This window comes from Balaenoptera acutorostrata, chromosome 8 (genome assembly GCF_949987535.1).
Source record: "Balaenoptera acutorostrata chromosome 8, mBalAcu1.1, whole genome shotgun sequence".
NCBI classification, from domain to species: Eukaryota; Metazoa; Chordata; class Mammalia; order Artiodactyla; family Balaenopteridae; genus Balaenoptera; species Balaenoptera acutorostrata.
In genome coordinates this window covers 71,178,541-71,201,332 of record NC_080071.1, presented here as the reverse complement: position 1 = coordinate 71,201,332, position 22,792 = coordinate 71,178,541, and the positions used below count along the sequence as shown (strand labels likewise).

The window sequence follows — 22,792 nt, the reverse complement described above, 5'->3', positions numbered from 1 at the left end:
TAGCCAAAGAAATCTTGAGAAAGAAAAACAGAGCTGGAGGAATCAGGCTCCCTGACTTCAGACTATACTACAAAGCTACAGTAATCAAGACAGTATGGTACTGGCACAAAAACAGAAATATAGATCAATGGAACAGGATAGAAAGCCCAGAGATAAACCCACACACATATGGTCACCGTATCTTTGATAAAGGAGGCAAGAATATACAATGGAGAAAACACAACCTCTTCAATAAGTGGTGCTGGGAAAACTGGAGAGCTACATGTAAAAGAATGAAATTAGAACAATCCCTAACACCAGACACAAAAATAAACTCAAAATGGATTAAAGACCTAAATATAAGGCCAGACACTATTAAATTCTTAGAGGAAAACATAGGCAGAACACTCTATGACATAAATCACAGCAAGATCCTTTTTGACCCACCTCCTAGAAAAATGGAAATAAAAACAAAAATAAACAAATGGGACTTAATGAAACTTAAAATCTTTTGCACAGCAAAGGAAACCATAAACAACATGAAAAGACAGCCCTCAGAATGGGAGAAAATATTTGCAAAGGAAGCAACTGACAAAGAATTAATCTCCAAAATATACAAGCAGCTCATGCAGCTCAATATCAAAAAAACAAACAACCCAATCCAAAAATGGGCAGAAGACCTAAATAGACATTTCTCCAAAGAAGATACACAGATTGCCAACAAATACATAATACGATGCTCAACATCACTAATCATTAGAGAAATGCAAATCAAAATGACAATGAGGTATCACCTCATACCGGTCAGAATGGCCATCATCAAAAAATCTACAAACCATAAATGCTGAAGAGGGTGTGGAGAAAAGGGAACCCTCTTGCACTGTTGGTGGGAATGCAAATTGATACAGCTACTATGGAGAACAGTATGGAGGTTCCTTACGAAACTAAAAATAGAACTACCATATGACCCAGCAATCCCACTACTGGGCATAGACCCTGAGAAAACCATAACTCAAAAAGAGTCATGTACCACAATGTTCATTGCAGCACTATTTACAATAGCCAGGCCATGGAACCAACCTAAATGTCCATCAACAGATGAATGGATAAAGAAGATGTGGCACATATATACACTGGAATATTACTCAGCCATAAAAGGAAACGAAACTGAGTCATTTGTAGTAAGGCGGATGGACCTACAGTCTGTCATACAGAGTGAAGTAAGTCAGAAAGACAAAAACAAATACCATATGCTAACACATATATATGAAATCTAAAAAGAAAAAAAAACTTCTGATGAACATAGTGGCAGGACAGGAATAAAGACGCATTCGTAGAGAATGGACTTGAGGACATGGGGGCGGGGGGATGGGGAAGCTGGGAAAAAGTGAGAGGGTAGCATTGACATATATACACTACCAAATATAAAATAGATAGTGGGAAGCAGCTGCATAGCACAGGGAGATCAGCTCAGTGCTTTGTGACCACCTAGAGGGGTGGGATAGGGAGGGTGGGAGGCAGGCTCAAGAGGGAGGGGATATGGGGATATATGTATATATATGGCTGATTCACTTTGTTATATAGCAGAAACTAACACAACATTGTAAAGCAATTATACTCCAATAAAGATGTAAAAAATAATAATAAAATTAAAAAAATTTTAAAAAGGAACAAAGTAAAATATTTCAAGAGAATTTTATACAAGTATAAAATTAATGGCTGAGCTTTTAGCATTGAGAAATGGCTACTATTAACCAAGGTCAATTATATTTCGAATACTAGAGATAGAGGTCAAGAGAATGCACCAACCATCTGCAGATTAATGTCAACTTTGTTGAAAGAGTTTTATTTACATTTTCTCTTTGCATAATAGCACCCTATTGAAGAACAGAGATGTCAAAAATTATCACAGAATAACAAATATGATTTTTATAGATGATTATAATTAATCAAGGATTAAAAACTGACATCTGAGTTGATTAGAATCTGTGTTGATTGGAAAAGAGCATTCAACTTTGTCTCCAGAGCTTTTGGTCACTCTATTGTATTTCTGTTTGCATCTGACTCTCCTAATTAGAAGATTTAAACAGCACTAGCAATGGCTCAAGATAAGCCAGAGGATGAAAAGCATATCATCATCAATTAATTATATGGGGATTATTTGAAACTGTTTTCCAACTCTGAAAAAAAAGTTTGATAAGAAATCAAGTGCTAGAGTTAGAAGTACTCAGAAAATTAAACAATGATTTCTGATATTGGTCTCAAAACCTATTAATATACAATAATATATGCTATTAACCACATAAATTAAATCTAATAACCAAATGAGAAAAGACAAGCCAAATATTTTCAAATTGTACACTCTAGGAAAGGGCAGTTTCTTAAGCCATGAATGTATCTTACTACACCATCACCAGAGAGACCATTTAATTTGCCTTTGAATTAGACTGTCTTGCAGATGTTGCACAAAAATAATTAAAAATTCTAATTGATTTTTAGTCCACAGAAGGTATACCAGATGTTACACAGTGAGCTTAGGTCATTAATCTGTTGTCAAAAATTACTGTGAAGAATAGCAATCTACTTATGAGTATAATAAAATAATAGCTATGAAATTTAAGGGTTTTTCCTCTCAATACTTATCTGAATTTTCAAATAAATTAAAAAAAAAATCCTTCCTCAAATTACATATTTTTTCTTAAATTATGGATTGCAGAATAAAACATTGAAGAGGAAGAGAGAAAAATGCCGCTTAGCCAAAGAATAAAGGTTTGTGGGTTTTTTTTTTTTTCCTTCTGAATATTTCTCCTTTTAAAGTTGAAATCTCCTTAGAGAAAATATTACATAACTTTTCTAGTACTTCTTATTCTGAGAGGTCTTGACTTCCTCTCAATTTAATTCCTGCCAGTATTCCATGCAAATGAACCATCTAATTTGGATAATTCCTCCAACTATCTAGTTGTGCAGTTTCCGGGTTTCTTCTTGATCAATTATCTTCTCTTTCACTCCAGCAGCCACTTTACCATCTCTGAAGTTTGTCATCACTCAGTCCTTGAACTGTTCAACTAGGAAAACTAGCTTTTGTTCACAACTTCCTGTGTCCAATCACCATGACCTCCAGCTTTAAAGCCATTCCTTTCTCCCAGCCTGTGAATCCTCTCTTTCTTTTCCTCCCTCCCCAATTCAATACAGACCCCATAATCATTTAATTCAACATGCCCTCAGCAGCACCAGCATTTTCCTCCCTACTCTCTATTTTACCAAAACACCTCCATCATTGCTTAGAACCATCAATATGTTCTCTATTGCTCAGGTAGTCAATTAGCTAAAAAGATAACCTTCAAGACCCTGAGCTGTTTCAAAACTGGTCTTCAGTCCTAATGAGGTCTGGGACATTACTGATTGATTCTTAGTCCTAGGCTGTAGCCTTTTTTAGCCTTTCAGGGTCTCAACTGACAGTCAGGGACTTTTCAAGGGAGCTTGTTGGTTTGTAGACCCTGATTATTTCCAACTTTTGATTGTTCAAAACCCAGTCTATTTCTCAGCCTCTTAGCTTCCACTTCCTACTCAGCTACTCAGCTTCTCAACAGCTGTTTTGGAATTGACACCAGCGAGGGGAAAAGCAGCTTCAACTGTCAGGTTCACCTATTTAGGTTTGCCTTCTTTCCAGGATTTGGGCTCCCACAAATCCTCCTGCTAGCACGTAGCGCTCCCATGCCTTTTAACAGATGATATTTTATACTTTGCTCAGGTTTCTAGTTTTGAATAGAAGAACTCAGAAACAAGCTAGTTTCATTGCTGGAAGAAGAAGTCCATATTGAGTTTGTATTTACTCGTGGATTGTTTTTCCCACAAGAATATAAATTTCCTGAAGAATCCTCTTCTATTCATTGCTGTGTCTCACACTCCTAGAATAGAGCCTGCAATGTAGCATTTAATACATATTTCATGAGGAATGAAATGAACATGTAACAGAAAAGAAAACTGAAGAGCAGAGAAGGTAAATAAATCAATACTAGTTGCAGAACTAGGATGTGCAGTACATCTAGAATTGGAGGCCTGGTATTCTTGCCGCCGAAAGCAACACTGACACATTACTTTAAACAACTCTTCTAAAAAAAAGTATTACTAAATTTGTTAAAAATAAATATTTTGATATTAGGGACCATAATACAACCAATACGCTTTTGAATTTTCACATATAATCTTATTTTTGTGATTTTTAACATTTTCATCACAGTAGTGATATAATTTAGCTTGTAGGCTTAGGGGCTGTAGGACTGAATCTTGGCTTGGTTGTTTAGTAGCTGTTTCACCTTGGACAAGTCTCTTAATCATTCTAGGTTCAGTTTCCTAATGTGTAAAATGTAGTTAATAGTGGTATAAAACTCACAGGATTCTTGTGTGTATGAATGACGTTAATAAATATAAGATACTCAAAACAGTGCTTGACATGAGCCATGTTCAATAAATGTTAGGAAGTGGTAGTTTTATCACAAACTATTTCTCTAATTGTTTTATGTGCTGCAAGGCATGTATTACAAGTTGTCACCATAGTAATTCTCAAGTATCTTCACTTAAAATATTTTACCCACAAATTAAGTTACTTTGCAGAACTTTGTAATTTAAAAACATAATAATATTCTCAAATTCCTCTTAAATGTGTGGCTCAAGATGATAGACAGGGCACATGTATTGTCCTCTGCCACCTCCTCCTATTTTTCAGTCAATCATTGAAATAACAGCACGGACAAAAGACATTTACAGAAATGCAGAGAAGGTGAATGGGATTGCACAAGCAGGTTAACTCAAACAGTGGGAGTCATAGCTTAGGTCAGCACCTAAGAAGGCTTCACAAAGGTGGCTGCTGTGTCCTTTATAATGACAAAGCTCCCATTCCTTCTCTCTCTTCCTAATTGGCAGGTAAGGAGAGCAAAAGAAGGAGTGGATTTGCCAATGAACATGTCCTTCCACATATATGGCGCTGTAGTCAGCACAATCACTCAGAGGAGAGTAATGGAATAGCAGAGAAAACCGAAACAAGTCACCTATATTAATCCATTTAGTCCTTCATTGATAAATATGTGCAAATAATAAACATCAAGGAAGATGAATAGAACAAAAGCAAGAGAAAAAAGAAAGACAAAGATAACATATTGGTAACAGAGAAACCAGAAATAATTCAAAGTTTAGAAACCAATTATAATTGGCACTCTCAAAGAGATTCAAAAAGACATACTGCATACATGGAAAAAATCTATCATTTAAAAGAAGCCATCAGGGAGTAAGAAAGCGTTCATAGAAATTAAAGCTATAAGTGTGAAAATAAAAGCAAAATCAATATTAAGTACTAAAAGAAAAGAATTTTTAATTTCCCCATGTAAAGGAAAAGATTAAAATGATGGAACATATGAAGAGAAAGAAAGACATAGAAGATCAATTCAAGAAGGTCAACATCAATAAACATACCTTCTAGAAAAAGGGAAAAGGGATAAGAGAGTAGAAAGGAATAATTAACAGCAGGAACTGTTTCATAGCTAAAGATAGGTATCTTCAGAATGCAAGATGTCACTGGGCAAAAGAAAATGGCACATACTTAGACATATCTCATTAAATCTCACAACAAGGATCACTAGAAGATCCCCAAAACATACAGAACCTTCCCCTCCCCACCCTGCCAAGAAAATGTCAGTTAGTGTTCGATTCCTTGTTATCAACTCTGAATTCTGAAAGACAATGGGGGAATGTCTTGAACATCCTGTAGGAAATGATTTTCAATATTGAATTCTCTGGCAACGAAATTATCAATAAAATATGAAAGCAAAAAAGACATTTCAGACACGTAAAAATTCAGAAAATATCTCCATGCTTTGTTTTTTAATTACTGGAAGACATTTTTAATCAAACAAAATGAACGAGGAGGTTAAGAAAGAGAAATTGACAGGCATAAATTGAAATTCAAGACACTGTGTATGTATGAGAAAACTACAGTAAGAAGAGATTTCATAATGACAGCTGACCAAGGGATCTAGTAAGAAATTATTACTGAGTAGCACTTTCAAGATATAATGTGTTCAGTGAGCTAGAGTATATTAGTAATACAACAAAAGGCAAACTTCTTTTTGCCTGTCAAAAGAATAAAAACAAATGCAGTTGAAAATTCTTGGATAAACAGAATATTGTTTTTCAGAGTCCTTGTTCAAATACAGCAAATGAAAATATGGCGTGATTCTAAGCAAGAAATTAAATTTAAGAAAAGAGGATCCTATTGTTCTGCATACATGAATATACTCCTTCAGGCAGAAAAGTTTTGTTAGAGGTAAGAAATTTACACTCTTTTACGCACAAATCCAACCACATTACCTAGTCAATAGTAGCTACATAATCATAATATTATAAATACTATTTATTGAAATCTATTTTAAGAATGAATCTATAGTAAAAAATTAAAGATCTTTATGTCTAATATATATATTAATGCCAGAAATTATTAAAGTACTAGCATATGAGACAGAATTTGAGATGTGGAGGGATACTGGAGGAAAATTAATAGATGCTAAATTCATTCATCATTCATTGTGTGAAGTCAAAGATAACTGTTCAAAATAGATGGATACAGAAATAAAGGTTAATTTTTATTAATTCAATGTATAAACATATCCAATTGATAAAACAAAAACCAAAAGAACGCTTAAGGTATAGGAAGTACAAAGAGTGAAAAGAACTAGTTCTCACCTTCCATTTTGCAGAAACAGTAGATTTTGCTTAGAGGTGATATAGCAAGAAATACACAAGCATATAACTTATACCAGGAGAACTAAATATAGAGATGGTAAAAGGAGCTACATTTAAAAAAAGAACTGAGAATGTGGATTAAGAGGGAGTCTTTTACTATTTATTTTTCTTCTTCAATGCTTTTTGAATTTTTATTTCCTTGTCATGGAGTATTAAAATTATAAAATTGTATTTTTGAGGTGTGCTGAAACAGTCCACTAGCATTACTTGTAAACCTAAATAGATTCTATTTGTCCTCCTAGAATTGCTTGAAATATATGTGGACTTATTTTTCCTGTTAAAGACAAATGACACATTATTGGTTTTATTAGTTCAAGTAGTTAGACAGACCATGGTTTCTAGGTTTATTTGTCTCCAAAAAATAAACAATCCACTCTTGCTTATGACCCTCCATATCCTAACACTTCATTATGTTCTAGATTCTTTTTCTGGGATCCACAAAATTGAACAGGTTCCTTTTCTCTTATGGAAGTTTCATAATAAAAGGAAAATTACAAATAAGAGGGTACTTAGAGTAAACATGATATAATTTCACATGTTTGTTTCCTGAGTGAACACTGTATACACAATTCAACATTTATAATATATAAGCAGTATATGAGTAATATGTGTCCACATCCAGGCTGGGTGAGGTAGAGAACAGTTTGCATCTTTACCTTTGAATCTCACTTGACTTTTATAGTTGATTTTTATGTGCATAGACCTAATAAAAGGAAAAAAAATGCAAGAAAATACCTATGTGAATTATATGCATTCTAGAAGAATACTGTATTTAAAATACTGATTATCACTCATAAAGCAATGTAGGAACAATTCAAAGTGGTCCCCTGTTAATCATTAGCCAGTTTTTGCACTTCAAAGTAAATGTACATGTATTTACATATTTTATAATTAGAGAAAGATCATCTCTATAAATCCTTGGTCTAATAACCCACTGGGAAGTTAAATCTTTAGAAAAAGATAAGTGAATAAAAATTTTACAAAGTTTTGGATATTTTTTGGCATTTCCACATCTCTCATTGTGAGAGTAATTAAAATTAAAATACGTGTACTATAATTTTACAAATATACTGAGGAAATCTTTTAAAATATAACCAACATTCAATGACTAAAACATAATGTATGATTTAGATTAAATATGCAAGTATTCAGACAAGCAAACATTTCTTTTTAAATTAGAATATGACTTTTAGATATGTAATGTAATTTGAATTTATGTCATGATCTTTCCACTGTAATTCGATTGTTGAATAACAAGGGCCCACAAAAGCTGCCATATAGTTGTTAACTTTTTTTTTCAGTCTGTGAGATTTCTCTTTCCTCTTCTTTCTCCATAAAAATGATTGCAATTACCTGCAGTGATTTGATACACCTGAAACTAATTGCATTCTTTCTCTGAAAACCTGCCTGACATCACATTGTCATCACAAAGCAAGAAGTTTATGCACTTGCTGATCTTCTCTTGCTGACCTTCTAAGTTGAAATGATAATAAACACAGTCATTCCTTTTGTAAATTGTACCGATAATTCAGAACAGATCTCTAGGATGACAATTGTTATTTTGCTTTAGAAGATAAAGGCATAGAAAACTAATACCCATGATTTTAATCTTATTTTGATGAAAGGATAAAATTAATAGTCTTATTTCTTCTATATTTCAGTCACAGCTTGTATGGTTAAAATGAATTCTATGCAACTGAAGGAAATTGAATGAGGACTAGGTCTTAGATAATATAAGGAATTATTGTCAATATTGTTAATGTAATAATGATATTCAGGTTTTTTAAAGTTTTTATCTATTAGAGAAACATACTGAAGTATTTATGAGTGAAATGATATGATGTCAGAATTTGCTTTAAAATATTTCAGAAAAGAAAAAACAAACTTTAAAGGATATAAAACTGATGGCTTTTGAAGCTGAGTAACGGTATATGGAGGTTCCTTGTACCATTCTGCTTTTATGGGTGTTTGAAATTTTCTATAACTAAAACATAAAACTAACTAAAAAGATATTCTGAACATAGCAAAAGAGCAAAGCTATTATACCGGGCTTCCCTGGTGGCGCAGTGGTTGAGAGTCTGCCTGCCAATGCAGGGGACACGGGTTCGAGCCCTGGTCTGGGAAGATCCCACATGCCGCGGAGCAACTAGGCCCGTGAGCCACAACTACTGAGCCTGCGCGTCTGGAGCGTGTGCTCCGCAACGGGAGAGGCTGCGATGGTGAGAGGCCCGCACACCGCGATGAAGAGTGGCCCCCGCTTGCTGCAACTGGAGAAGGCCCTCGCACAGAAATGAAGACCCAACACAGCCAAAAAAATAATAATAATTAATTAATTTAAAAATAACCTATTATACCTGTCTATGATTTACACCTCTCTGACAGAAAATGTTGCGAATATTCTTAAATATATTACAAAGGATAAAGACTATCTTTTACATTGTTTTTATCTCCACGTCCCTAGTACATAACATGTAGAAAATGTTTAATAAAATGCTAGTAGAATGAATAAAGCTAAATCAACATATATAAATAATTAAAACGTTTTATTAACATTTAATAATATTGGTGTCATAAAAAGTTTCTAACTTGTTCATCATAAAACCATGGGTTTTTTTTTACCAAATTTTTGGTGATATTTAAAAGACATCCCATACTTAAATATGTTATTATGAGTTCATCTGTTTCATGTTTTTAATTTCTAGAACTTTTTATAATGATTTATGGGAGGTGAAAGGAAATTTAACTGTGGAACTGATTTTCACATGGTAACTTTATCAGTCATCAATATATTTATATTCATTTAAGTACTAATATATTTATAAAAAACTAATACCTTTTACAAAGACATGATTGCTAAAGTATTATTAAGTTATTGAATCACTATTAAATCTCTTACTCTAGAATGTTTTTAAAAGAAAATTTCTTACATTTCAAGTAGATAACATGTATCTTTTAGAAGTGAAAACTCACAAAACACTTATAAAGAACACTTTATTCTATTCTCCTGACTTCTTCCTCATTAAAACAAAACAAAATATCTTTTCAAAGAGATAATAGGATTATGCTTGTGAAGACAAATCAAAAGAATGCATTTCAAATGTATTTCTGCTTGAGAAGAAAATTAATTTTAGACCAGTCAATACAAAGATTTTTTGAATTTGAAAAAGTTTTTTTAAAAAATGCAAACTCCTTAAAGATGTATAATCTATCTGCTTTTTATTATAAGTTTTCCATTTATAACTTTCTTTGTCCTTTTTTATTATCCTGATTTCTCCGTATACCATATCCTGGGAAGAACTAGAAATTTTTAAATTTTCAAAATATTTCATTCTTAATGATTAATATTGTCTCATGGAAATATCATTATACTTCATAAAAATGTAGGAAATAGGACAAAATAGTTGAAAGGTTTAAAATTTTCCAACTATTCAAAATTGTCCCAAAATATATAAAATTAAAGGGAATGGAGGTTGAATATGTGTGTGTACACACATGCGTTTAGAAAGAAATGACAAAAACAGACTGAGAAAAGCAAAGGGCAACTAAAAAGTTAAAAAGGGAAGTGGTTAGATCATTATTACGAAGATACTATCTCAGCTGGCAGATTTCAAGAGCTCTAAAAGGGGTACCGTTCTAACGCCGTTCATTACTCAGTCACCTGAGCAAATGAAATCCATTTACTGACGGAAAACCACAAATAACATAAGTATGACTTTTTAGATCAAGCTATACTAATTTTAGTATATTTCAATCATGATGCTTAGTCAAATATTTTATTTCAGTGGAATATTTTTTTGACTTCCTGATGTAACATTAACAGAAATGATATTATTTTGCATCAGGCAGATGAATGAATTGAGAAATAAAGGAAGAAAGAAAACAAGCACAAGCAGAAATCTATGTTGTAAAAAGGTTTGTGTCTGTTCCCCTTAGGGTATGAAACAATTAAATAAACATCCATGTCAAATGAAAACAGGATCTCACTGAAGTGAGGTTTTGCTCTAGGCAATAGCAAGAAAAGAATCTTAAGGCCATAGTCAATGAAGAAATAAATATAGGCAAGGCTTTCACTAATTTAGAGTTGGATGGGGCATCTGGTTGAGGAATGATAGAAAAAGACATCTGATGTCCCATCGGATATAAATATAAATAATCAGAACCCTCAAAAAGTCACATTCTTTGTTTAATGACATATACTAACATAAGTTATATGAAGACATATTGGGGGAAAAAGGAAATTAGAGATTTAGATGATAAAAAATTTATTTAAATAGCAAGATTGGGATAGAGTAAAAGATTTCAATGCAAGTGTTTAAGAACTACATTAAATTTTTATGTCAAGACATCCACAAAATTATAGATTACCTTCAATATTCCTGGCATAATTTTGAAATAAACATATAAAATCAAAAATATTTAAGAATTAAAAATATCAGTTGGAAATTTTTTGTTTTAAAATGGCATGTCTAGCATACACATTTAAATTTATTTCCTTCCAAATATCAACCAAAATATATTTTAAATGTCTATTCTAAACACACAGTTAGTATAACACTTACTATTAAAACTAGAAGGGCATTCCCATCAAAGTCAGCAATAATACAAAGGGGCTCACTGTTAGCTCCATTATTTTCATAAAGATATTTTATGGAAATTATAGCAAATACAATTAGATGGGTAAGTGAAATCAGAGGTATAAATGTTGAAACGTACTATACACAACAGTGAATATAATATAAGTAAAAATAAATTTAACAGGAATTTTGGAGACATCATAAGATAAAAATGGCAAGAGTTTCTTGAGCGATATAAAAGAATACTTGAATAAATGGAGTGGAGTGATATAACATTCTTCAATGGGATTACTCAATATTGAAAACTATAAATTATCATTTTAAAAAGTGTATTTTTAAAATAAAATACACTTTAAATCAAAATCTCAGCAGTATGTTTTGCTAAGGAAACAAACTGCTAAAGTTTATCTGGAAGATGAAAATTCTAAGATAAAAGAGAAATAAATATGTAAATGTATATTAAAAATTATGACATAATTTGAATAGTGAAAAATAATGTCATAATATAACAAAAAGAAGACTAAAATTTAGAACATGGTAATTCCAGCATTTATATATTAGTGGAAAAGTACCATTATTCAATAAATGAGGCTGGTCAATCGGCTATTTAGAAAAACAACTATGTTATATTCCTAATTGAAATCTTTTTTTCTTTTTTTTAATTATTTATTTATTTTTGGCTGTGTTGGGTCTTCGTTTCTGTGCGAGGGCTTTCTCTAGTTGTGGCAAGTGGGGGCCACTCTTCTTCGCGGTGCGCGGGCCTCTCACTATCGCGGCCTCTCTTGTTGTGGAGCACAGGCTCCAGACGCACAGGCTCAGTAGTTGTGGCTCACGGGCCCAGTTGCTCCGCGGCATGTGGGATCTTCCCAGACCAGGGCTCGAACCCGTGTTCCCTGCATTGGCAGGCAGACTCTCAACCACTGCGCCACCAGGGAAGCCCCTGAAATCTTATATAGAAACGAATTCCAGAAGAAAATTTAAGAGTAGGAAGGGAGTAATATAAACATGGTATAAGAACAGGTGAATATTTACCCCTGAGCATACACACACAGGCCCATGTTCCAGTCCAAGATGACCACATCGTAAGCTCCCATGGACAAATCAAATCTACAGCTAAACATGGAACAATTTCCTGCAAAAAAAAAATCCAGAAACTAGCTGAGTGACTCCTACACATTGGTCAAACAAGAAAAAATACCCTCATTGAAATGGTAGAAGAGGCTGAGACACATTCTCACCATAAAACGACACCACCCATACACCCCATCCACACCCCACCCACAGGCACAGTTCCATACAATCCATACAATCCAGAGAAAACACCCAACTCCCAGCTTCTGTCTGAAGAGCAAGGGTTTAGACCCCATATCTATAGCTCTAACTTTTAAGACCCCCATCTGAGGGAAAGGACACCAAAACACCTAGTTCTGCCTAGCTCTGAAAGCCAATGGGGCTTGTGCCCTTGACTACCTACCCCCTTGTCTCAGATCTGAGGGGACAGGCAGAAAACACCTAGATCTGTCTTCCCCTTAAAGGGCCTATTTGCATACTTTTTAAAAGCTGCTGCCTGAGGGTAGGCTTCTAATTTAGCATGCATGTAGGGGCTGACTGCCATCCATCCTGGAGACCAAGGAAGCCAGCAGATACCTCCTCTACCTTCTCCCACTAGCCTGCCCCAAATTGCCAGTGTCTCCATGGAAGAAACTTGTATACACATTTGTGCCCCAGCTGTACTAGCTTCCACCTGAGGGATAGCTCCCTGGATTTCCTGGCTCTCATAGACAACTGTCTTGCATGCAGCAAATAAATAAATAATTCTTAACCAGCTATCCTCCCAGGGCTCAGAGCATAGGGAACAAGCAGAAACACCCATCTTCCAGTCTTTCCCAGAAACAGTTATATTTGCATACCTTAAGAGCTGTTGCCTGGGGTCAAGCTTCTAATACATACAAATCTTAGGGACTGACTGAGATCTTCCCCTAAGACCAGGGAAAACTATGCACACCTGCCTTGCCCTCTCCCTCTAGGCCACTCCAAGTCTCCAGCACCTCCCTGGAAGCAATCTGTACACATCTCTGGTATACAAGATTCTGGAGCTGCTGCCCAAGAGATGGGCTTCTGGATCACCTGGCTCAGGTAGCCAATGGTGTTTGCTTTCATGAGTCTCACGGACTGTAGCAAACGAAGCAGCAGTTCTTGACAGGTGTAAGACACACATCCTCCGTAACCCCACCACCCTCGGCAGCTATAAAGCTAGGCCAAATTCAAAAGGAACAGGCAAAATGCCCATTTCCCAGTTTCTCTCTGGATGGGAACTATGTATTTTCCCAGCTGCTGTCTGAGGTTCTGGCTTCCAATCAAACTACATCTGTGTGCTGACCGTGATCATCCCCTTTAGGACACAGCCAGGACTTGGCACACTCTTAACTACTGGGAGGTACCAGTAAAAAAGAGGGTAGCTTGGATAATTACAGACAGATAATTCACATGACCCAAATTGATCTACAGATTGAATGCGTTCCCTCTGAAAATTACAATGGCATTTTCCACAGAAGTAGATTCCTAAAATTTGTGTGGAACCACAAAAGACCCCAAATAGCCAAAGTAATGTTGAGAAAGAACAAAGCTGGAGGCATCACACTTTTTGATTTCAAACCATATTACAAAGCCATAGTAATTAAAACACTATGATACTAGCATAAAAACAAACACATAGATCAATGGAACAAAACAGTGAACCCAGAACTAAACCCATGCACACATGGTCAATTAATTTCTGACAAGGGAACCAAGAATATACAATGGGTAAAGAATAATCTCTTCAAAAAATGGTGCTGGGAAAACTGGACAGCGACATGCAAAAGAATCAAACTAGACCCCTACCTTACACTATACACAAAATTCAACTCAAAATGGATTAAGGACTTGAACCTAAGACTTGAAACCATAAAACTGGAAGAAAACATAGGGAGTGAGTTCCTTGACATTGTTCTTGGTGATGATTTTTTAATCTGACACCAAAAGCAAAGGCAACAAAAGTTAAAATAAAAAAGTGGGACTACAGGTATATCAAACTAAAAAGCTTCTAAACAGCAAAGAAAACTATCAACAAATGAAAACGCAACCTTTGGGGGAATAAGAGAAAATATTGATAAGTCATATATCTGATAAGGGGTTACTATCCAAAATATATCAATAATTCATATACCTCAATAGTAAAAAAATAAACAAACCAAAAATCTGATTAAAAAATGAGCAGAGGAACAGAATAGACATTTTTTTTCCAAAGACATACAAATAGCCAGCAGGTACATGAAAAGGTGCTCAATGTCACTAACCATTCGGAAAATGCAAACCAAAAACACAGTGAGATATTACCTCATACCTTTCAGAATGGCTATTATCGAAAAGACAAGAGATAAGTTTTTGCAAGGATGAGGAGACAAGGGAACGCTTATACACTGTTGGTGGGAATGTAAATCGGTGCAGCCACTATGGGAAACAGTATGGAGGTTTCACAAAATAAATTAAAATAGAACTACCATATGATGCAGCCATCCCACTCTGGTATATATCCAGTGGAAAGGAAAACAGGGTATTAAAGAGATACCTGCACTCCCATGTTCACTCCAGCATTATTCACAATAGCTAAGATATAGAAATAACCTATGTGTCCATCGATGGATGAATGGATAAAGATGTTTTATACATAATGGAGTATTATTCAGCCATGTGAAAGTAGGACATCCTGCTACTTGCAACAACATGTATGGACCTTGAGGGCATTATGCTAAGTGAAATGATTCAGACAACAAAAGACAAATACTGTATGATCTCACTTATATGTGGAATCTAAAAAAGCCAAACTCACAGAAACAGAGATTAGAATGGTGGTTACCAGGGCCTCAGAAGTCAGGGGAAAGAGGAGATGTTTGTCAAAAAGTCCAGTTATAAGATAAATAAGTGCTGGGGTTCTAATGTACAGCATAGTTATTAGAGTTAATATATGGTATTTTATACTTGAAAGTTGCTTAGAGAGTAGATCTTAAATGTTCTCACCACAAAAAAGAAATTGTAATTATGTGACAATGCAGATTTACCTAAGACTATGGTAGTAATCACTTTGAAATATATGTGTATCAAATCAACATGTTGAACCACAAATTTACACAATGTAATATGTCAATAATATCTCAATAAAGCTAAAACACGCATGTGCACACACACACATTCAAACATCTAAGAAAGATTTTTTTTTTTTTTGGCTCCATTGGATCTTAGTTGAGGCAGGCAGGATCTTCATTGTGGCACGCAGGATCTTTCATTGCAGCACGCAGGCTCTAGAGCACGTGGGCTCAATAGTTGTGGAGTGTGGGCTTAGTTGCCCTGCAGCATGTGGGATCTCAGTTCCCCAACTAAGGATTGAAGCCTCTTCCCCTGAACTGGAAAGGTGGATTCTTAACCACTGGACCACCAGGGAAGTCTCCCAGAAGATAATGATAGATTTGAACAAATAAAAAACCTAAAAGCATATTTTTGCCAAATAAAATTTTTTTTAAAAAAAATCTCGCTTCCATATGGAGAATGAACTTACTCAGATAGCTTTAAGCAGGACTTGTTGACCTAACATAGGTAAATGATAATGGCAATTTTCTTCAAGAAGGAGACAGTAAGATTGGTCTGGGAAAGAAGTTGGAGAGGAGACTGTTAAGAGTCAGAATTAATAAGACCAGGGAGTGAGAAGCAGGAGACAAGGATGACACCCAGATATGAGTCTCGACACTGGTAGGATTAAGAGAGAATAATAAATTCAGTTTTAGAGAAGTTGACTTGAGTATCTGTCAAATTAACTATTAAAACATCTTAAAATAACCCATCAATTTGAGATTTTGTTAATAATTCATCAAATAAAGTTTGTACCTTAATATTTAGAGTAAAAGGTATAATAAAAATTTAAAAATAAATAATAGGAAAAATAAAACCTATAATGTAAAAATTCCTATTTGAATATTATATTATGGATCTTTCCTCAAAGTAATTTTTAAAAGCAAAAAAAAATTGAGTTTTACTTTGAGTTCCATTGACCCTAGGTAGAAACACAAAACATTCAAGAATATAGCATATAATTAGGGCGACATCTTAAATATATCAATTAAAGAATGATTATATAAATAGTATCAGAAGAACTCAGTGGCATCTGGAAAAAAATTAAGTGGCATACATACTTTATCTGAAAAACCAGCATAAATTCTAAATGTATAAAACATTACAAGGTAAAATATACAATCATAAAAATATCAGAAGTCATGAGAATAACACTTCAAACTTTGAATGGGAAAGGCTTTTAGATTTTTGATACAAAATTTAAAAATTAAGACCATAAACAAAACACAAATAACTGGGAAAATATTTGAAATTTATAACACAGAAAAGATAAATAAATTCTCTCATACATAAAGAGCCCCTAGAAATTGATAAAACTAACTCTAAAGAAAAATGGTGAAAATATATAGTCTTGCAGAAAAAGAAATACAATAGTGGTTGTTAAAATGATTCTCATCCTCACTTATAATATGAGAAATAAAAATTAAAACTGCCCTGAGGTATTATTCTTCACCTATCATATTGGTACAAACCAAAAAGTTTGAAAAGATATTGTAAGGGAAACACCTCTCTCAATTTTTGATGTGGAAAATATAAACTAATACAACGGGGGAAATTTATTAATGTTACTATTCATCAAAATTACAAAAGTCTGGATCTTTGTATTCAGTAATTCCACTTCTGGGCCATTCTCTACAGATTTACATGTGCAAAACAACACAAGTACAGTTGCCCTTTGAACAATGCAGGGATTAGGGGCACTGACCTTCCCTGCATTGAAAAATCCACACATAACCTTACAGCTTGCCCTCTATATCCTCAGTGCCAAAGATTCAACCAACAGAGGATCGTGTAGTATACATTCATTTTAAAAAACCCACATATAAGTGTATCCGTGCAGTTCAAACCCATGTTTTTCAATGGTCAACTGTATATGTCATTGATTGCAGTAATACAAGACTGGGAAAAAGCTAGAAATGCAACAGTTAGAGACAGATTAAATGAATCTTGGGATATCATAAAATTTAATACTATGTATATATTAAACAAATGAGGATGCTCTTTATAATACCAATATTGAAATACCTCCATGACACAAGTGATAAAAAGAATGTGCAGAACAATTTTTAAATATGCTAAATTTTAGATAAATAAGGGCAAGCAAGAATATATATTCAAGCTTGTTTATATATGAATAAGAACTTTGGAAATATACACAGTAAACATTTACTTCCACATAGGGTATGGAGACTGGGTGGAGGCAGGACCATGGTGGGAGGGGAAATTTCACTATGTACATACTTTTACATATTCAATTTTGGAACCATATGTCTGATTTAATCCCAAACTTAAAAGTACTCCACACTTTAAAAAAAACACTCATTCTATATACCAAATACACTGTTATTTGAAAATAAGTGGAAAAAAAATAAATGAGGTTAAAATAATTTAAATGTTTATATTTAATAATTTTAGTAGAAAAGTACTGATACTACAGAACTTCTAAATTAAATCACTACTGTATAATAAATATGTGCAAGGTATTCAAAAGAAAATAAATTATGAATTTAAACAAGCCAAATAAATGTTCACTTTCAAAGCAATGAACAGGAAAGTATTTTATATTGTTTCTCTTATAATAAAAAAAAAAAGCAAGACAATAGAGAATATACCAGGACTACTTTTACTGGAAAAAAATGTATTTGGGGAGCCCTTTTCTATTTTATCATTTCAAGACTATAAAATGTGATATTGCTAACATGACGTTTTGTCAATGATGCTGTGATTGGAAGAAACTATATCAGTGATATGTTAGGTCATCTTCTGATAATGATATTTTTTAAAAAGCCCTGAGGCTATTACTTAAATAGAAAAAGTAAATGATATTTAGTTTGAATTCTGAAGGGAGGTCCACAATAAAATATATTATTTTAATCTATGTTCCATAAGTGAGATGTAATCTATTTCTATTAGCCTCAGGTTTCTTTCCTTCCCTCCTCCATAAACAAAGGACTATAACTGCATTATACATCTTTTTTGAAAGCAACTTAGATTTCCAAAGGGTATTTAAACCACAGTTCATTAAATAGCTTTATTTTTCCAATTCTCCCAAAGCAGGGAAAACAAGAGAGAAATACTTCTTGCAAAGTAATTATAACTGCTACCAACCATTACAAGTATCATTTTTATTTCTAAGTGAATTTTTTAGTGATTCATTTGATCCCTGTGTAAATAAAACATATATTTTTAATATATATAAATACACTAAAATATATATATTTAATATATTAATATATATATATAAATATATATTTTTTAATGTTAAGCAATAAGGAAAAGGGGAAGAGGCTTCCTTGAACTACGTGTTTAAAACATTCTTCAAATCTGTTGCTATCACCTTATCTGCTGTATATTTTTCTGTAGCATTTACCACTAACTCAACTGTCATACAGTTCTTATTTATTATTTCTTACTCACAAGAATGTAGTTCTCAGTTACCTAGCAAAGTGATTGAAATTTAGTAAAATATTTGTTAAATTAAATCATTATCACTACATGTTTGTATACGTTACAACAGATATACATTTGATCTAAAACATTTATGGAATTCTTCCTATGCACAGAAGCTAATATGACCACTCTGAACAAATGCATAACCCAAAATATATGTTTCTGACTTTTAATTTAACACAGCAAGGTAAAGATATATCAAAAAACAATCAGAACAATAACATACGTTATGCTTAATGAAAGCAGGAGGCCTCTGTAATTCCAACCTGCAATATAAGAAACAGGAAACAGACGGAAAAATAGTAGTGACTTAGCAGAGGAGAAAAGCGCAAACCTAAGTGTTTACAGAGAGGCATAACAAAGAGGCGAGAGAGTCAAGTAAGAATCAAGCAAAGGCAGGAAACTTTATACAAGGAATCTACTCAGTTTGTTTAAGGAGCAGTTAGGTCTGAGGGTCCTTGGTCCCACTCTCTTCTCATGAATAGAAAAATTGCAAGATATATTGTCTAAAGAAATTCAACAGTAGAGGCTCTAACTCAGGGACCCCATTATCGATTAGGGCAAAGGTGAGGTGCCATACTACAAAAAAAGGGATTAAGTAATAGTCTACAAATTGAATGGTAGAGACCCCCTCCCCCCAGCCCTCACAAGTCCTTTTCTTCAAATATGCTCTGGAACACAGAAACCAGGCTTATATCCCTGGAAGTTCATATATCGTAGCTCATTCTCTGCAGAGAGTAAAGACCTAGAGACATCAACAATTGGGAAGCCCCAATTAAAATGGTGGCTGACTAATAAACCACACAAACGTCTCCCACGCATGAAGTGCTTCTTCATTCTTAATCACTGATGGTCAACCAGTTATCACCAGATATCAAAGGATACCCTCTTACGTGAAAAACAGAGCCCAAAACAAATGAACAAATAATAAGCAACTCAGAAAAGATGGAGTTGCTACAAGCAGAAAAATACTTCAGAAGTTCCATAATTTTCTCTGAGACATAAAATATTCACATACTATAAACAGGAATACTATAAATAAAAAATACTCCAAAAAACAAGAAAGATCTTTAAATATATATTAATGAAAACTAAAATGACAATTAAGTGCTTGAAAAACAATGTCAAAGAAATTATTGAGGGGGCTTCCCTGGTGGCGCAGTGGTTGAGAATCTGCCTGTCAATGCAGGGGACACGGGTTCGAGCCCTGGTCTGGGAAGTCCCACATGCCACAGAGCAACTAGGCCAGTGAGCCACAACTACTGAGCCTGCGCGTCTGGAGCCTGTGCTCCGCAACACGAGAGGCCGTGATAGTGAGAGGCCCGCACACCACGATGAAGAGTGGCCCCCGCTTGCCACAACTAGAGAAAGCCCTCGCACAGAAACGAAGACCCAACACAGCCAAAAATAAATATTAAAAAATAAAAAATTACAGTGAGTCAGGAACATCATCTTTGTGCATGGCATCCTGCCTGCTTATTAAAAAAAAAAAAAGAAATTATTGAGTGGAACAATTTGAAAAAAAAAAAAAGGTTGACTGAACAGGATAGAAAAACATAAAAACAGAAAGCCAATTCAATATGTTCAATATTTGACTAATATGCATTCTTGAAAGAGAAGGCAAGAAAATTGTGAGGAACTTATTAAAGAAATTAAAGTGCATAAGACTTTCACTGAGAAATATGAAAACCTGCATTAAAAGATCTGAAAGATGTTTAAAAATGTATACCATGTGTATGGATAAAACCATTTAGCACTGCAACTTTCAATTATCCGCAAATCAACCTGTAAATTCAACACGATTTCAATAAGAATTCCATGTGGGGTTTTTTGAGGAAGTTAACATGTTTAATCAAAAGTGTATATAGGAAAATAATAGTCTATGTAAAGCTTCCACCAAGTTTGAAGAAAAAAGTAAAGGAAGTAGGAAGGTTCATTAAACTATTAAAATATATTAAACAGCCATAGTAATAAAGTTGTTTGGTCAAGAACAAATTGACCAACAGAACAGGATAGAGAGCTCAGAAAATTGCCAATATGAAGATGGATTGTTATATTAAATCTCAAAGTGGAATTCACAGGAATTAAAGACATAAATCTGAATGGAAAGGTATAATGCCAGTAAATGAAAATATATGAGTATATTTTCCATCTAGGGGTAGGAAAAATTAAATAAAACCCAAAAATTGAAATTGATAAGGGGTAAATTTAATGAATTTAAATGCATGAAAATTAAGTATTTTTAATTCAATAACAGACACCATAGATGAAATTAACCAACAGAAAATAGGGAGAAGTTACTTGCAATGTCTAAAACTAACAAGGGATCAATGTATAAAATAACATGTAAAATTCAACAGTTAAAAAGAAAATTTTGAGATTTGAACAGAAAATCTGCAAAAGATATGTAAAGGGCATTCATAAAAAAGCAATAAACTTAAAACAAGATGCTCAACCTCACCAGTTTCTTTACTAGATAAAAAGTTATTTAGGTCATCTATTTCTTCTTGAGTGAGATTTAGTAGTTTATGTCTTTCAAGGAATTTGTTTATTTCATCTAATTTGATGAACTTACCAGCTATAAAATTGTTCTTAATATTCCCTGACTTTTCTTTAAATGTTTGTAGAATCTGTACTGATGGATCCCCTCTCGTTCCTAATATTTGTTAATTGAATCTTTTCTCCTTTTATTCTGATCAGTCTGGCTAGACATTTATCAATTCTACTGATCTTCCTCAAGAATCAGCTTTTCATTTCATTGATGTCTCTATTCTTTCTCTATTTTCTATTTCATTGATTCATTTTATTTTTATTATTTCCTCCCTTCTGCTTACTTAGGTTTAATTTGTTCTTCTTCTCTGACACAAACATTTCCATGTTTCAAGAAAAAGCATAGCATTGAGGAAATGGAAAAATTAAAGTTAAGAATTAGATTTGAAATTATACTTTTTTATAAAAATATATTATGTTAACAAAAAAAAAGAATTATATTCAGTAATATTAAGTCCACTATCAGAGAAAAACATAGCTGAATCACCTCATTTTTTCCCCTTTGCCTTTGCATAGTGGCAATGAAAATACACCTCATCTTACAATTAAAAATATTTATACTTAGTATAGGTTGTTTTTATTTTTCTGTTCCTTCTAACAATCTCATGATTAATGAGTCACAATTAGTGACATCAGTGAGGGAAAGTAATTAAGGAAGTTGTACTAATGCAATGGCTTATTGGTGGGATTTTTACGACAACAAAAGATGTAAACAAAAACTAAGTAGCAACAGCAACTCAATATTTTGTTCCTTATTTTTTCTTTATTTTAAATTTGGACTGGGCAGGTTTTTATCTCATAAACTGTAATGTTGTGAGAATAATGCTTTCTTCCTAATGAATAATAAAACCATAAAGCAAAGCTTTATTAAAATAATTATATTTGTCTGGTTTCATGTAACAAAAAACAAGAATGAAGGGGATAGATGATCATAACTACCATTATCTTCAAAGGAATTTAGTATGCATTAACTTAGTTTAAATTACATAATAGCAAAGATTTAAAAATTCCTTATTTTTTACTGAGACAGTTGCCAAAATAAAATATATATTATTTATGTTTATTTTTAAATCAAAATGAAAATTCTCATCAAAATAGATTAAAAGATCAAGTATTGCTCAGGTTTAATATTGAGGACTTAACTATGAAAATCAACTTTTTTTTTCTGGATTAACCTAAGCTTGAATTTGTCACACTTGCAGGCAATAGCACCTGGGTGATTTTCAGGAGTAATGAGGTAGCCATAAAGATAGAGTCTCTATCAGTTCCCCAGTCCTATT

General features: G+C 33.5%; 1 protein-coding gene across 1 annotated transcript in view; it reads right to left on the bottom strand.

Moving 5' to 3' along the window:
- Positions 1-22,792, bottom strand: part of SPAG16 (sperm associated antigen 16) — a 913,876-nt gene that overhangs the window by 719,757 nt on the left and 171,327 nt on the right. The gene's annotated exons all lie outside the window — the stretch shown is intronic.